General features: G+C 41.0%; 1 protein-coding gene across 3 annotated transcripts in view; it reads right to left on the bottom strand.

Moving 5' to 3' along the window:
- Nucleotides 1–17,157, bottom strand: part of robo1 (roundabout, axon guidance receptor, homolog 1 (Drosophila)) — a 294,093-nt gene that overhangs the window by 250,122 nt on the left and 26,814 nt on the right. For 2 of the 3 annotated variants that reach the window (XM_028573116.1, XM_028573119.1), the window contains exon 1: nt 8,688–8,736. The exons of the other annotated variant lie outside the window; for it this stretch is intronic. The gene's annotated coding sequence lies outside the window, so the exon portion shown is untranslated. Of the gene's footprint in view, nt 1–8,687; nt 8,737–17,157 lie in introns of those variants that run through there. 3 annotated transcript variants of the gene reach the window in all.

The raw sequence follows: 17,157 nt of genomic DNA, 5'->3' as shown, positions 1-17,157 counted from the left end.
CCTGAACTCCTCATAAGGACTGCAGTGTAAAGAAATACACGCTGTATAAAAGAGCTTTAGTAAGGCCCTCGGTGATGAGCAGGATTGGAATCCACTGCTCCATCCATAAAATCAGACTTTAAATCACGCTGAACCACCATTAAAAGGGTTGAAACATAGCCTAGTGGAGCTCATCATTAGTACAAACACTCAGAAATCATGGGGTAGCATCTGTTTTCTGCACATCCTCCCACATCAATGCTAAGAGCAGTAGGCCTCAGGGAAGGGGGCGGCGGCAGAGGGCTATTCCCCCGTCCCTTACTATGAATAATAATCTCTACCTCCACGTAATCAAAGGGGACAAACGATGTCCATGGGGCCACGCCAGCCCATCATTAAGCAAAGCAACTATTGCACAGAGAATGTGTACACACATGGGGAGAAATAGCCTCTTCACACACCAGCCCAGGAAACATAATGACCATTGATTTAGAGTGGACTAGAAGAGAGCCCATTTCACTATATCTATTACACAGGTTAATACATGTATATGTTTACCTGGCTTAATGCTATGCTGCACATGTTATGCTTTGTTTTCAGCTGCCTCACAGGGGACATCTACTGCCATTGCCTCCAGGGGCCTAGACAAGATGATGTGCTCCTTTACTGATGACCTGGCCTCTGTTGTGGGTTACTACTGATAACACAGACTGCAAACACTTTAAAGGGCACACTACAAAGACTCGCCTAGGCACATAGACCGTATATAAAGATGGACGACATGTCTCTACTTCCTTCCACTGTACAAAAATGAAGCCAAAATATCCCCAATACGGGCGCTGCCATCTTGTAATTTTGGAGCCAGAGTCTGCGCGGTAGTGATTGGGCGGTGGAGTCGCAGTATTGAAGTCCTGCCAATACACCAGCCCGACCAATCGCAAGTCAATCACAGCTGTCAATAATAATGGTTTGTCCAATTTATATAGCATCAAATAACTAATAAAAACTTTACTTTTACAGTCTATGCATCAACCCCTGCATAGGCAGACAAAAATAGATTTAGACTTATGCATTCTCACTGCTGACTACGGTGGCCATGAAGTGCAAAACGCAAAAATTGTGAATTGTTTTGTTTTCTGTTTTGCTGTTGTGTTTTGTGAATTGCGGTTATGTTTTGGACCACCACTGATGACAGATTATTTACGTTAGCGTATGCTATAGGATTTTTAGAAACATCATACAAATTCATGTGCACACATACACAGACAACATTTGACTTTGTAACAAAATTAGAGCAGCACAGACATCTGAGACAGAGACGATACACACCCGCCAACTGTGTACTCGTCCTCATCCCATTTGGAATTGGGTATTGACATCAAACATTGACTCTCTGCTGAGCATGCACAAACTTTGCCACTATGTTGAAAGATACTGCATGAGACAAACAAGAGCATGCAAATAACAGCCGGCCTCCTGAATCCAAGCTTACATGGACACACTGCAGAAGTGACCTTGCCGTGTGTTTTTGTGTTCTTGAATGATGACTTATCCAGTCTCGTCAATTTCTTGCACCATAAAAGGCACATTAGTCATGATATCATGCATGTTACAGGTAACATGGAGCACATGTCAAGATTAGAGATTGAGGGACTCCCATCCCAAGCAAAATAGCTAGAGTAGTTAGATAGGGATCAGTGATCTCAGAAGAACTTGAAGGGGAGAAGGGAGAGCTGGAGTAGGAGAAGGCAGAGGGAGACAAAGAAAAACGGGAAAGACAATGCTTGGCTAAACACACGTGGCCATCAGTAGTCCTTTGCTGCCACATTCCCACATTTCAAACTGCCTCCAAGTGCAGGACAGTCCCAAAAGACACTTTAAAAACCTGGGGAATGAAAACCACCCCAGGTACAGCTCAGTGCCTCCCACTGGGAGCCAAGCTGTTTCATGACTTTAAAACCTGTTAAATAATGCAGCACCCTACAGCAAGAAGAAACACAAAATAATAGACCACAGACATCCCACCGAACACCAGGTAGCGGGGGTGCCTGCCTACTGATGTAGAGGATGCCCAGACTGGTATATAGAGTGACCATCACAACAAAGTTGGGTTCGGAAAAAAAAAATTAATATAATATATTCAAGATATAGGACAATGCAGTGAATGAAATTTAATCTTGATACTGCACATATTGTGATGTTTTGTTCTATCATGTTGTTTAAGGTGTGTATGTAACAGGATGTTTTAAGTGCAATATACACATTTAAATTTTTTTTAGTTGAACTGAAATTTGAATTCTCCTCATTTTTGCGAAAGAAAATCTACACAATGACGAAACTGCAGCAGGTTTTTCCAATTCTCAGAAGAGAATAAAACCATCTAAGCTTCAGGCTTTTGGGTGGCGCTGGCTGACATTTTCAAGCCTTAACCCGTTGCTAGGAGACGTCATAGCTCTGTATAGTCTACAAACAGTAGGGGTGTGCATTAGCACTGCCCTCACAATTCGATTCGATTACGATTCACCAGGTAACGATTCAATTCAATTCGATTCTACGATGCATTGCGATGCATTGCAATGCATCAACATTCTACTGCACACAAGGCAAATTTTTCATCAGTCATGAGCAGGTCTCAACATTAAAAGAAAATCCCTACTGGCCCCCGGGGCCAGTAGATCAGAGTTTTGCTGGCCCCTTCTACATTTTTACTGGCCCTGAAAGAAATATCATAGGTGTGATTGGCAAAGGATAAAAAAGCAGGAAAATATACGCCGCACCTACCATGAAGCTTCAGAAAATGGTTCTAACCCACCCAGCTAGCCACTGCCACTGGATGTTGTGCCATAAGCAGTAAAGCTAGACCAGGGGTCATCAACTACATTTAACCAAGGGCCAGAATTATTTTAAGCAAACACTCAAGGGGCCGGACTTTCAAATAAAGAAAATAAAATTATATCTAATACGCATCTTCTTGTTTGATATTTTCACTTTCTTACTAAATTAATGCTATATTTTTTACATGTATTAGTGTAAGCAAACCCCTAAAAACATGGAAAATCCATAATGATAACTAGATAGGCTACTTAACTAGAAAATAATCTCAGATTAGGGGGCAGTTCACTGAGGAGTGATGGTTAAAGACTTGATTACTGAAACGTAATCAGTGTCCTGATTGGTGGAAAATGCTTACAGAAAGAAAGTCCTGTTGTCAGGTAAACATCTCACTGTCAAGAGCCTGAAGTGAAAAATTGTGGAAAACAGCAGATGTGATGATGAATGGACTGATAAGCAGGCTAGCATTCCTCCTGTATGCCTCATTTGAAATAAGACAATGTTGCTAAATAATACAACCTGCAACATCATCAAGAATAAAGAACGCGGCGTCATTCACGTGCATATTAAGTAGCCACATGTATTTGTTTTGGTCTTAAAATAGATCCATAGGTTTACCGCTCCAGCGGAGAGGATGGTTCGTTTAGACAGCAGCTACGTTTACAAGAGTTTGTCCAAAATTCAAGATTGGTTGCGAATTAAGATAAACACTTAGACTACAAACCACATCTTTCATTTTAGCTTGTTTGTAAAGTCGCTATTTGCAGAGTAGAGCTGTGTTTGCACAGCGCGGTGGACGAGAGTGGACAGCCAGACAGAGCAGACTAAAATATCGCTTTCTGCCTGTACAACAGGTAGGTGGGTATTGATAAGTATTGACTCTGTAATCATTGAGGGTTTATTGTAGGCTACTTACAGTAGGCTAACGAGTTTAGCGTTAGTTTATCTGCGCCATCGGCGGTAAATAATCCCCGGTAACGTTTCCAGTCAGTTAGCTACATGTGCTGCGTGAAACGCACACACCTCAGCCCTGCTGTGTGTGTGCGCGCAGCGCGAGCATCGCTGTTCAGAATCCAAAATGCAACGCTTGTATCCAAATTAATTGGTTATAAATTACCTGAGGTGAAAATGTGAAATGTTAACATTCACACGCTTCGTGCCGCTCTGTATGACGAGTGCTGATGCAGCAGACAGAGCCACATTGACTGGCCCGTGCGAGCCAGAAACTTCACAACTTTATTGTCCACTCAAGGCCAGAAAATAAACAGTGACATAATTGATTATGGCACTCGTGCATGCCCCGCATTGCAATGCATTGCCGAATCGATTATTGTTGACACCACTAACAAACAGTGATCCATTTTGTAGCAGCAAGCTAAAAGCTAACTAGCTCTCCATTTGAAAAAAGAGAAATGAGTGAAAGCTAGATTAGCTTTCTAACATTAGCATTGATTCCCACTTACATTTCATGTACAATATTTCAAGACCTGAGTTGGCAGCTTCTGCACACCCAGTGGGATGCTGTTCCCACACTATAGAAAGGAGGGGTTCTCTGGCTAGCATTAGCCATTTCTTTTTCATGGATCCAGTGATGGCAAATGACCAGACTCACTGCAACCAGTGGTCCTTTAATCTCAGCACTAGGAATGTTGAACCATTCAGCACCAATCACAAAGCACAACATTGATTTTATCTTTTTGGTGATTACACTGTTTTCTCTTTTAGAATAAATGATTTTTAACTTCAGTTTGAATTTAACCTTTGACCTAATTGAAAACTAAAACTCTCTTAAACATCTTGAGGTTGACAGTGAACATTGAAAGGCTTTTCGCATCAGCAGAACAGTTTTGGAGCATTTACATTTGTCTGTAAGATTTTCAGTGTAAGTAAGCCTTGTTCATGCTGAGGCGGCTCACAGGCCAGGAGCTTATCGCCCGATGCAGGGGCATGAAGCAGCTTACAGCAGGTGTACAACACAAGCCCCTGGATAGGACAGCAGTCCATCACAAAGGCTTACTCACAATACATGTCCTTTAATGCTAAGTGGCAAGTAGCTAAGAATTGGCTCCCATATTTTATATATTTTGTATATTTGTCACAGTGAAGCGTGAGACTCAAGAGTCTTAGTGCCGACTGCTACTGATCACTGACTGCTACTGTGAGTTGTGGAGCAGTAAACGCACAGTTTTCCTGAGACAAATCATAGAGTTCGGTCTCAGCCCCATTTTCTATTGCTTCCATTTCACACTCTATGGAGCTGTACATCTGTATGACATTACAGATTTGGGGACAGAGCAAATTCCTCTTCCGTGACAGTGTGTCGATACAGTAAATACAAACCAAACTGGCCCAGCAAACAGGAATATGTGACAGTTGAAAATCTGTGATAGTCCTCATTAATAAAACAACAGCCATATCAGTATCCCCATAGTTTGAGATCTATTTCTGCCAGGATTAGAAGTGGCAAGTTTGAATACGTGCTTGAAAATGAGCGATACATGAGCTATTTGTAAGCTATATGTGCCCAGTATACAGTTTTAGGAAGATTTTTGGAGAGCAATCTTCCAGGTACTTAACAGCATTAATCTCCATGTGGTGCTGCAGATTGTCTGTTTGATTTACACAACACTGAATCTCCTTGAAAGGCAACTGGAGATATCTTAATCCACGCCTTTGATCAGCATCTCCTCTATCCCATTTCCCACCCTCCTCTACTCCAGCGCATTCATCCTCTTCTCCTTGTTCATGTTGATGATGAAGTTGGTTTTTCTTAACTGACAGCATATAATTCTGCTACAGTCCTCAGTGCATTTGAGTCTTTGAATCAGTGATTTCCATTTGTCATGCTGCAAAGTGGAAACACGATGATGTAAAATTAAGAATTCAATTATTTGCATGAGAAATAATTGTTAAAAAAAATAAAAAGCTAGTTATTATACTTGGGCCGTTCATTGCCTCATGGCATACAGTAAGTGTATAAAATGTAATCCGCCTGCACCTGCAGATGAATGACAAATTCCTACCAGCAAACATACCCTAACTCCCTCCAGACATGACTAATTGACTTGCCACCATGGGTGACTGACATGCCATCCAGAGGGCACCATAATGGCCGTGTCATGAGGGGAATGATGAGACCTGCCGACAGCTAGCAGCGCTCGACCTTTAGCATGTGAGGTCGGGTGTCAGAGGGAACAGGATCTCCCTGTTCTTGGACCCGCAGCCTCAGGGCTCTGTGGGGATGTGCCACAGACGACAGAGAACCGGAGCTTTTCAATCACCCAACCTTGCAGGACAGTGATTTCATTGGGAATAGCATTGGAATGAAAAAAAATAAAAACAATAAAACAGAAATCAATCGTCAGCGGCCTCAGGGCATTCGCACATCTTTAGGGTGGAAGGAAGATGAACGGGAGTGATGGGAACTTCCTCTATCATTTTCAACTAACAAAGGGTTATTACTGTGTTTTGTTCTATTTCGACAGCAGCAATGTTTTCTGGGTGAGAAATAGGGTGCAGGGTTGCAGCATTCTGTAGATAGATTTCAATCTTAAACAAGTGAGAATGAGTCTTTTCACAAACACAATTGTAATTCTGCAGTGCAGTTCTGGGGGATTTAAATTGACAGTCTGTGTGCCTTTCAAAGAATCTTTATTCACACATTTGTTAGTGTTGTTAGTTTTGCTCACTGGGTATTCATGTCTTATTCATTTTCTGCCTCATGTCTTATTTCCAAATATCACTAATCCTGTTAGATGAAATCTATTAATGTTCTGCTTTGGCTGCCGCACACAAAATTCCAAGTCTGCCTATAAGCCCCAAATTTGCCATGAAGACATATCTGGTCCGCCTCTCTGGATTAGAGAGATTTGCCCAGGCAACCAGAGAAGTGTGACCAGCAGTTCACAGTGGGCAAAGTCCCCCATTGCACAAATGCAAGAATAAGCTGCAAATAAAGTGATTTTCATTTCTGCTATTATTCTCTATGAATATGCCCCTAATTTCTCATTCATTTCTGTATTGTATCTGATCTCAGTTTTTAGACTTAATTAGTGCCATTTTGATTCAGTGTGATGTGTCACATTCAGGATGTGGTCATGACAAAGACAATGATAACATACTGGCATAAAGACCAGATGTGCAGTGAAAAGGAAAAGATAAGACCGCTCCACAGAAGCAAAACGTAATACTTCGAAAGCAATTTTTTCTTTGTAATGTAACAAATGGAAAACAAACCAAAAGAATAATTTATAACTTAAGGAAATTATAGAAATATAGCAGGAATAGAGTTTTAGAACAAGAAGGCCTTGCATTAGCAATATATAATCATATTATTGTCAATAATAATGATTTACGGTTTGAAATAAAAAGTGTGATTCAAAGCTCTAAAAATAACTTCAACACAAAGCAATGTTTTCCCTGCAAAATCGTCAGAAACGGGGGTTCTGATATAAAGTGAAAGCAAAGCATTGATTGGAAAATCTACCAAACCACCCCCCACCATGTCTTCCATCACTGCAACTGAAGGAGCAAAAAGAAAAAAAAAAAGAAAAGAAAAGGTTCTTCAGTTCTCTGGGAAAGTGAATCAATCTGGAAGGTACCACACTGGCAAACTCAAGCCAAGACAGGTAAGACTCAGAAAGTATCACACAGGGCTGACTACATCACAGTCTGGAGCATGAGCAGGAAGAGAAAACATGAAGCGATGCCACAGCAGCAGCAGCAGCAGCAGCGTATCCACAGAAATCCTCACAGCCATGTTGTAAATCTCAGAGAAGTGCAGAGAGTCGGATTATTGATATTAGCAATCAGTGAGGAGGCTCCTCACAGTTGGTGACAGGGACCAGACACAGCGCCCTTCACACCTGACGTGTCTTTGACAACACATGTTAAAGTCTTCTGATTTACTTTGGTTGGCAAAGATGAAAGTTATGGAACATATAAAATACATATATGTAGAATGTTTTACTATTGTGTGCAAAGTATGTGTTAGAAGTTAATAACCAGCAGTCCCTTAAAATAATGGGATGCGGTTTCCAATATCACACTGCTACATAAACTTGAATATAATTCATAGTCACCCAATAACCACTAATGTCTAAAGTGTTACGGTTGACGGTAAATTAAAAAGAGACACAGCCTCTTGCTGTCTTTTCACTGAAGGGACTCCGGCTTTTTGGAATTCCTTCTGTGTTCATTCAAACTGTATTGATTCATCGTCCCTGCTGAGTCCCTGCATCTAGTGCTGCAAGACCGTGGACAGTGTCGGCTGAGTTACATGTACCTGCATCACCTCCGCACACACCGTTCATCAGCAGCAGGTTGATAGATGATAGATACATCGCCTGGTAGCGTTTAGCCTTTGAATCATATTTGTCTTCAGTAACTATGAAACATATGTTGCATGCGCCTATTTCTTGTCGTTCCTTCAGTGATGCGACAAGCCATGTGGCCAGTTAGGAAACTTTCAGCACCACAGAAAGAGGACAGCTCCGCCAGAGCCACACGAGCGTCCTGTCTGTCAACAGGCTGCTTTGACAGGCAACAACACACCTGTCAAACACAACACTACCTATGGAAGGCTGTGTTTCTACCGCACCACGATATGAAATGTACTCAATCAGATATCAGATTTTCTGTATCGGATACAGAAAATATAAGGAAAGAAGTCTGTCCACTCCGGATTTGCGTAAAGGCGCCATGCTTTACCATCGGCCAATACAAGCTGGCGTGTCTAAGCTGTATCTATAGTCTGAAACAAGTGCAGCCTTTAGGAATCATACGGCCAACACTGCACAGCTAGCCTGCCCACCTGCAGAAAAGCCTGTCGCACCACTCGCAGCATTCTTTAGAGAGACAAGTCAAATCCAACTTACCCTCTCCAAAATTATGCGAAGGCTGCTGCACGTGTTTCTCCCTTAAAAGCAGAAGTGATCCATACCGGCGAGTCCGTAAAACTTTTATTCGCAGCGCACTTTGTAGAGAACAAAAACCGTGGAAATGTACAGCATACAACTAGTGATGGAGCGACTTGAGTGGACGCTGGTTATCCTTCTTTCTAGAAACAAAGCGCTGGAAATTAAAACCAAAGCAGTGTCTGTTGATAAAGCTTATCCTTCAGGGGGTGAAAAAAAAAAAAAAAAAAAAAGAGTATCCTGTGCCGTTATGTATACAAGTAGTGCAGTTCGTGCAGCGGTGGAGAGCCAGCGCATACAAATGTGTCCATGGTTCTCCTGCAGGGAGCAGCCGCGTCAGCCTCTCTGGGTCCTAAAGCTGCGCTAAACTACTGGCACCGGTATCACCCTCCGCCTGTCAGAATGAAGCCAAGCAGCCTCTTACAATTATTGCCTTTCAAATGGCAACACAATTCTCTAATGTATGTATCCCAAACACTAACGGAAATCACATTACTTCAAGACATTTTTGAGTAAAGTGTTTCCTCACAGAATGATCTTTCTATTCTGCTTCGTTTCAAGATATTATCAATCATTTCTAGAGGATTCCTAACATGAAACACTGGAAACAAGCTACTGGGTCTAATATAAACAAAAATAAAAAGATTATATATGATTTAGGTTAGATTAATCATTTGCAGTGACCATTTGAAGCTATGAGATTTCACACCTAACCTCTGGGTAGATAACTGAGTCATCATAAAGCGCAGGAAAACATCAAGCTAAGGCCTCTTGATGAGTTTCTCACTTGGAAGTCTGCGTGCTCATCTTGTAAGCTACTGTCGACGTAAAATGCATTCAGACCAGCTGCAGAATCACATCCCATAAACACAACATGTTAATGGCCACTACACTGATGACTGCTCAACGTCTACACATGTTGGTGCTCAACTTCGTCTTTGTGATGATCTATAGACGTTGATTGTGGCGGGTTGCACTTGGTAAGGTCATAACTGGACAATCTTCACAGTGTTGCCGAATGGGAAATGTTAAACTATAGTACCGCAAGTTATAACCACAAGAACAAATAGGCGTAAAAAACCCCCACATACATCGGGGGGGTTCAAAGCAAGCCTATATGATGGTCTGACATTTCTTTGTAATAGCCTTCTATTAAAATTAAATAAGCCTGTTCATATTCTGCATAAAAACAGTTAAGGTCATAACCTAAGCTATATGAATAAATAAATGGGCTGGTGCATTCAAAACAACTCGAGCTGAACACAGCACAGTAAGAAAGTTTAGGCTGTAGCCTACCTCAGTGACGCCGTCTCTGGCTGCCCGTAGCCTACACCGAGCACGATTGGCTGCAATGCGGTCACATGAGGACGTAGGATTCATATTTTGCTATTGTGATCATGTCGGGAAAATGAATTAAAATGAGACCGCGCAGACTAAAACCAACTAATTGTAAGCGTCACAATATGGTCAAATTAATATCGTACATTTTGGCACTTTTGGAATTAATGATTGTACATGTTACAGAGGGCAAAATTATGATACAAATACGATAATTATCATACATTTGGCAACGCTGAATGCAAACTGCAAAAAATGCATTCTGTCTTGCACGAACTGCGTCCTCTGCGCCAAAGCTTTGGCTGAGATACCAACAGGTCCTCCCAACCATATGGTAGGAAAAACCACCTGTATTGTTGTATGGTTGGAGCGCTTCAGAAATTAGCAGGAAATGTTTCATCCTCGTATCTAAACCAGAGCTGAATACGTCGGTAACGTTGTGAAACCAAAACTACTTGGTTAAGTTTAGAAAAACATTGTGGTCTGGGTTCAAATCAGACATTACTTCCCTTCTGGTTACGCAGCGGATGCTGAACGTGACCTAGCTGCGTTTGTTTTGTAAAGTTAAAACAACTTCTCCCTTTACTTTAATTTTCAAACGGGACTCAAACCCCTGGTCCACTGGGTCCTGTGTTCATTTGACCCCATCCCTACCTCCTTACCGGAACTTGTTGCTCTTCAACATGGTCACATTACTTTCTGCATTGCTCCCGCCATAATTACTATGGCCACTAGAGGGCAATGCCACAATAAGCGTAGATATGATTCGTAATTGCTGATTCAAGAAACGACCTATGGGATCATTTTTCGGGGAGGACAGTCTCAAATATAAATAGGAGGGTGTGCCGATTAATTATTGTCTCAGTTGCATTACTCATCTCATACATTTTAAATGGCTGTGAAAAGCGCATTGGCGCATGGCGAAAATTGCTTACCAAATTGAAAGCTGAGTTCAGACTGGATTCTTCATGATTGCTGTATCAAAGTGGCATATTCATAAATGTTGATTAGTTAGATATATCATACAATGTTATTATGTAGATGTGGATGCAGTAACCCACAAGTTGTCAATGTCACATTTGGAAAACAGCTGTGTAGGCTGGTGTTTTTAGGGTGTTTTGATCATTTAGAAATTGTATCCACTTTGGAAGTAGAGTATGACAGTAACACATTAATGCTATTCAAAAATCTTCGGACTTAATGCAAATCTGTTAGTCATCTTTTATGTTATCTTATGATTTAAGAGGAAGTGTGTTTTTTCTCCTATCAAAGGATAATCTTGCTAGGACAAAAGGTTTTTATTTGGCTTCAAAATTGAATTTCTATATTGATGCATTTATGTATTCCATCTTCCTCTTGAATCAGTCCATCAATTCATGCATTATGCTTCCCATTTCTTTTTCTCCCTATTTGGCTATTCAATGTCAAGCCATTTTGCTCCAGTACTTTTTTCCTCAACCTCTCATGTATTTCTATAAGGGTAAATAGGGATGTAACCTCTCCCCCTGTCAATCATTGCTAAGGTTGGCTTTTTGAAATGGATTGAGCAGACCTTCAGGCTGCTCCTCTTCTCTCCCATCTTAACAGGCTTGTCTGGTGTGGCCAGAGTGGGAGAGGGGTCGTGTCCAGAGGGAATGGGGAGGGCCAATCGCTCCTAATTCTACCCACAAACTCATAATCCCACACACATGGACCTTTAGAGCGCCTCATCATCTGCACATTGCATATGGTGTCTGTTAGGCAGGAGTGCCAACTGGGTTGGTGTTTCATGTCTAAATTAATTTAAATGCATCGAAGAGATAAGAAGTGCTGTCTGTCCAGTTGTTTAATAACAATTATGCTTAATTATATTTTAGGGTAATTAGTTTCAAGGTCCTTGAATAGAGGTTAACATGACAAATGGCTGTTAATATTGAATTGGACAACTGCATACTGCTGAAGTATGAAAGTGGTTTACAACCTCTCACCAATGAGCAGCACAGGTCTAAACCGTACCGGTAGGAACACTGCTGTCGGTCGACTGAATCAAAATCCACTATTTATGATAAAACACGATAAAAAAAGTAATTTAGTGTTTTACTTTTATTACTTCGTGAACAAGGCTGAGCTCAAGGTTCTGCCAATACTGGATGGATTTTCTTTCATTTTTGTTCCAAATTCTATGGGTCATGGGAGATAATTTAGGTGAATATTTGTGACACATTGGTAAAAAAAAAAGAATTGGGCAAAAAATGTAATTGAAAATGTTTTTCTTGAAAGTTAAAGAAATATAAAATAAAATAAATTTTTTATCAAAACGCTCAATTGTCACATGTTCAAGGCTCATGTCTAAAATGTCCTCAAACAGTGGTAACTTGGCCAACTAATGGAGAAACAATGGTGGCATACTAATTAACACAGAATTATCACCTAATACAGTCATTATTAAAGCTACATGGGATTCATTTGGAGATGTGTTTCTGTCCACGTAACAAATGTAAGTCTGATAATCACTCTTGTTTAAGATCTGGGTTTAGTCTCAACATATCCAGCTCTTTAGCTGCCGAATGCTCCACTCTGTTCAGCAGCTAGTTGCTAACTTTGTCTGCCTTTTAGAGTTGGGCAAGTACGGTCCAGTGGCCTTATCAAAGCCTTTCACTTAAACAACTACTGCCTGCTGCGTTTGGAAACGTGGTTGATGAGAGTTGCAGACTGGACGACCAAAACAATTCACTAAAAGAAGCTAAATCGCTCCATAGACCTGAAGGGAACTGCAGAGTATGGTGATAATTATCACTGGGTTTCATCATATAGAAATAATGATTAGTGCAGCTTTAACATTAATGTATTTCAATAATAGTGAAACATCATCCACATTATAAATTAGAATCATATCTCTTAACATTATCGTTACATCAACATTACCATTTCTGTTGTTAGTGACATGCCATCACAGATCCTGCAATATGTCAGAATGTGATGTTGAGAGGCAGCTAAAGTTCAAAACCATTTACATTCACTCTGTGTGCCGGGACGGAGAGGAAAACTGAAGAGTCAGCTACTGAAACCACGCTTCGTATGCACGAGAAGCGCCTACATCTGCAACTTGTTAATCATATAAAACCAAGAAAGCAGTGACACACAATGAGGTCAAGCATCAATCTTGAATAAGAGATGAGAATCATACTTTTATTCATTTTGTCAAAAGCACACAGGTGGTGCTGCAGAGGAAAGCCATGTATAGAATAAGGTTTACATGTTTAAATATTGCATATAACAGATGCCAAATTAAATACATTATTGTGCTTATAATAGCTGTTCTTGAGATTGAGGAAAGTTGCGATAGTTGGTGTGAAATCTCATGCAAACCACTGTCTCTCACATTGTGTTGAGCTGTTGGTGGGGCAGCTGGTAGGTGGGAGAGTTTGAGATTAAACTTTTCACTGACTAACAGGACTCTTAGCAGAGATCTGATCATGGCTTTCTTCTTTTATGTTCTTTGAAGATGATGCACCATCAAGCATAACTGCCATCAACATACTAAGGTCGAAATTTCACAGGTACTTGCTGAAATGATGAATGAAGAATTTTATGCTTTTCAGTTCAGCTACCTTGCAGCAATACTTCTGATGAAGTGAGTGTGAGCGCGAGCGGGGGTGTGTGTGGCAGTACGGAGAACAGATGGAGAGAAAACAGAAGCAGTTGCAGATGGGCATCGGTTGACTTGAACATTAACTTGTAGACAGACTGACACAGGTCAGCTTTCCAGGAGGACTGCCACATGTTCAGCTTAACCAGCCAGAAATATCATGCTGCTATTCCAATGCAAAAATACACAAACACACACACACACACACACACACATACACACACACACACAAATGAAAGTATTTCACATATGTAGGCAACCTCAATGTACTGTGCACAAGTCTGAATAGCAGCACTTTGATATCTGCTTTTATAACATGTGTAAGACAGGTCTTGTAGAAAAAGCCTATTTTTCCACACAAGTTTTGAGTACAGTTGCAAGCATTAAGATACCTGCTGGGCAAAGGACGGTGAGACGGAAGAGGGAGACAAGGTAGAGCTTGGAAAAACGGGCTCTAAATACGTGAAATGTAACCGCACTGAGGAGTAAGGAGCCTAAGCTGGTGCAGTCAATTGAAAAGTACCAATTACTTTTGTTCACAGCCTCAGCTCACAACAACTGGTGGTCTCTCTCCTTGTTAGGACATGTCAAAGGTGTGATGTCTGGGACTAATACTCAAAGTTGCTTCTAGTTGTGAAAACTGTTGTATGTGCACATCAGAGTAATAAGAGAATTGCCGGGTAACTCACAACATGATACCATCACAATCTTTTACCTATGAAAATGGTATCATCGCAATACAAGTAATTCTACAATACCGAATGTGAGTGCCAAAGTGGATGAAGTTAATAAAATTCTAACTAAATTGAATTAAAGATGTGTATATTTAACAATGCTGGACATATATTTTTAATGTAGAAACAATGTGCGAAATACCCGTCAATATTCGGTGGGGTACCGATTGTTACACAATACCGATCAAAATTTTCTCAATATGCAGTAGGCCTATAACATTACAATATTTGATGGATGCAAGCCAAGACAATCAGTCTACAACAATTTTTGATAATCAGATATGCTATAGTATTCGTAAAGCAACACTGACATAGGCGGTTGCATTGGCTAAAGTTGTTTGGAGCACGTTGTTTATAACAAGGAGAGGCAAAGTTGTGCATTACAATGCAGACATGACAATAATTGGCACCAATCTGGCGCATTTACAAGAGCAATCAACTGAATAAATGCAAGGTATAGCCTATCGGAGACTGGCACGCAATCAGTGCACTTGCAAATGAGAGCCTGCAGTATGACCGATCGTGTGACATTATTTAAGATAGATAGATAGATGACAGATACATCATTGAACACATACACAAAGCACATTTGCCTAACCGTGCAAACAGGCCATCTCTCAAATTGAAAAAAGCACCACGGCGTAATATTTTAAAAATATTTTATTTTTTAAACAAAATTTGAGACCCCCTTCAAATTTTGCTTTTGAGGCTTTCAGGGGGTCTCATGGGTTAATCAGGGGCGTCGAGCCCCCCCGGACCCTCCCGTATTTCGCACACTGTGTAGAATGTACATTTTCGCCCATGTCACAGCAAACTTACATTGATTTTTGGGTATTTCTTTCAGGTGTAAAAGTAGTAAAAGTAAAGTTTGCTTTTGGCTGCCATTGATATGCTGTATTTATAGTCTCAGTATCTATGACTGGGAGGTTTCAGGATTGATCCTAGACTAGCAGGTAAACTAGTAACAATATCTGGATATATTCTTGAGAAAACCCGCAGGTTCGTAGGAAGAAAAGGACACTTGTTCATTGTGAATTTGCTCATGCACTTACTTAGGATCCGGGTATTTCTTTTAATGCTCCTCTGCTAAGGACAGGCTTTGCTCATTAGCAAGATGACGCAAGACTGCAAACCTGAGAATCAGACCATGCAGGAGAAATAAAAATATAGTATTTTTTATCCCGTTGTGCGGTACATGCAATGCAATGCTTGTATTGGAATGAAAATATAGTGTATGTTTGTAACCCATTAATCCATAAAAAGCATGGTGTATTTACAGGGTGTATTTCTCTTGCAGATTAAGTGGTACAGTATGTACAAAATATGTTTTCTTACTAAGCACTTAGTGTACTTTTAAACTTGAGAATCCTGTCTAACACTTGGGCCCGTTGAGGTGGTCCTGTGTAGACATTCTATGCATGGCTGACTAGGACGAGACCTTGGTGCAGGCGTATGACATGCTGGAAGGATTACAGTACATCTCCCCAATGGGCTATGAGCACACCGAGATCCTTGGGTAAAAGGATGTTCGGCCTGCTTTGCCTGTCCCGTAGGCACTGCCACCCAGACTTGGAGAACTACGATGGCATCCGAATTTGCAAGCAATTCTTATGTAACAACACAATAGTTAGACTGACGACATCCTGCTGCGATATGCTGCTGAGTGGATCCTTGTCAGCCTGCCTGAACATTAAAGTTACTTTAATGTCACTCTTAGCCAACCATTGTCACATCTGTTTGTAACATAATTGTATGGAGGCTCTTGGGTTTACTCATTCTTTCCATGTCACTGATATTGCAGGAAAAAGTCATAACTATATAACATTTTTCTTACTGCCCGTGACTGCATCCCTGCGCTGGAGAAAGGACACAGCTCAGATAAAAGGGAGCTCTCTGAATGCCTGCTGGCCTGCTGCTCAGTGGGATGAAGACATGAAATACAGTATGTGTCAGAGGTTTTCATCTACCATCCACTTCTTTTTTGAGCAGTGTGTAGTTGTGCTATAAATCCTGTCCTGGGGTGGTCTCCTCTACTATCTGACTGGGGTGGAGGGAGAAGAGCAAGTCATGCTCTCTTCTAGTCTTTAGACTCACACAAGCTTCTGTTCACAATGTGAGGCCTCTGAGCTGAATTCAGACTCCCTCCCTTCTTCCTGCAGTCCTAATTGCTTGGCCCACTTATGACTGTGACGTTGTCATCTCACCTCATGACAGCCTCCAGCGAGCCAGCATCTTACATAGCGTGACAAAAATGCTATTTCCCCTCAACCGCCCTACTTCAAATAATACAAACCCGGCATCCTAGGTAGTTGTTACAAATTGATCACAGAGTTGACAGCATTGTGTTTACGTGTTATATGTATAATTTCCTTTTTCCTGCCTGCTTGAGTCTGGAGCCCTACAGTGGAAGCTCTGCTGCCTTGTTTGTTCCATAACTATTGTGGCTTTACAAAATGCGTGCTGTAGGCCAAAGTTAACAGACAACCCACAGTATAAAGTAGAATCAGCTTTGTATTAGCATACATATAACAAACAGGCTAAGCAGGAGACTGCCTCCCTCACAGTGTATGTACATAATTTGAAATAATGTAATAAATAAGCTTCTTATTATCACGGTTTAGAGAGGGTTGATGAAATGTAAATTAGGCATTCTATAGCCATGCAAGCAGCTCTGCAAGGCTGTACTTAGACACAGCAGCGAACATGTTCATAATGAAAATGCTGATGCTTT

Source organism: Perca flavescens, chromosome 3, assembly GCF_004354835.1.
Source record: "Perca flavescens isolate YP-PL-M2 chromosome 3, PFLA_1.0, whole genome shotgun sequence".
NCBI classification, from domain to species: domain Eukaryota; kingdom Metazoa; phylum Chordata; class Actinopteri; order Perciformes; family Percidae; genus Perca; species Perca flavescens.
The sequence above is the reverse complement of the archived record's forward strand: the minus strand, read 5'-3'. Positions and strand labels throughout refer to the sequence as shown.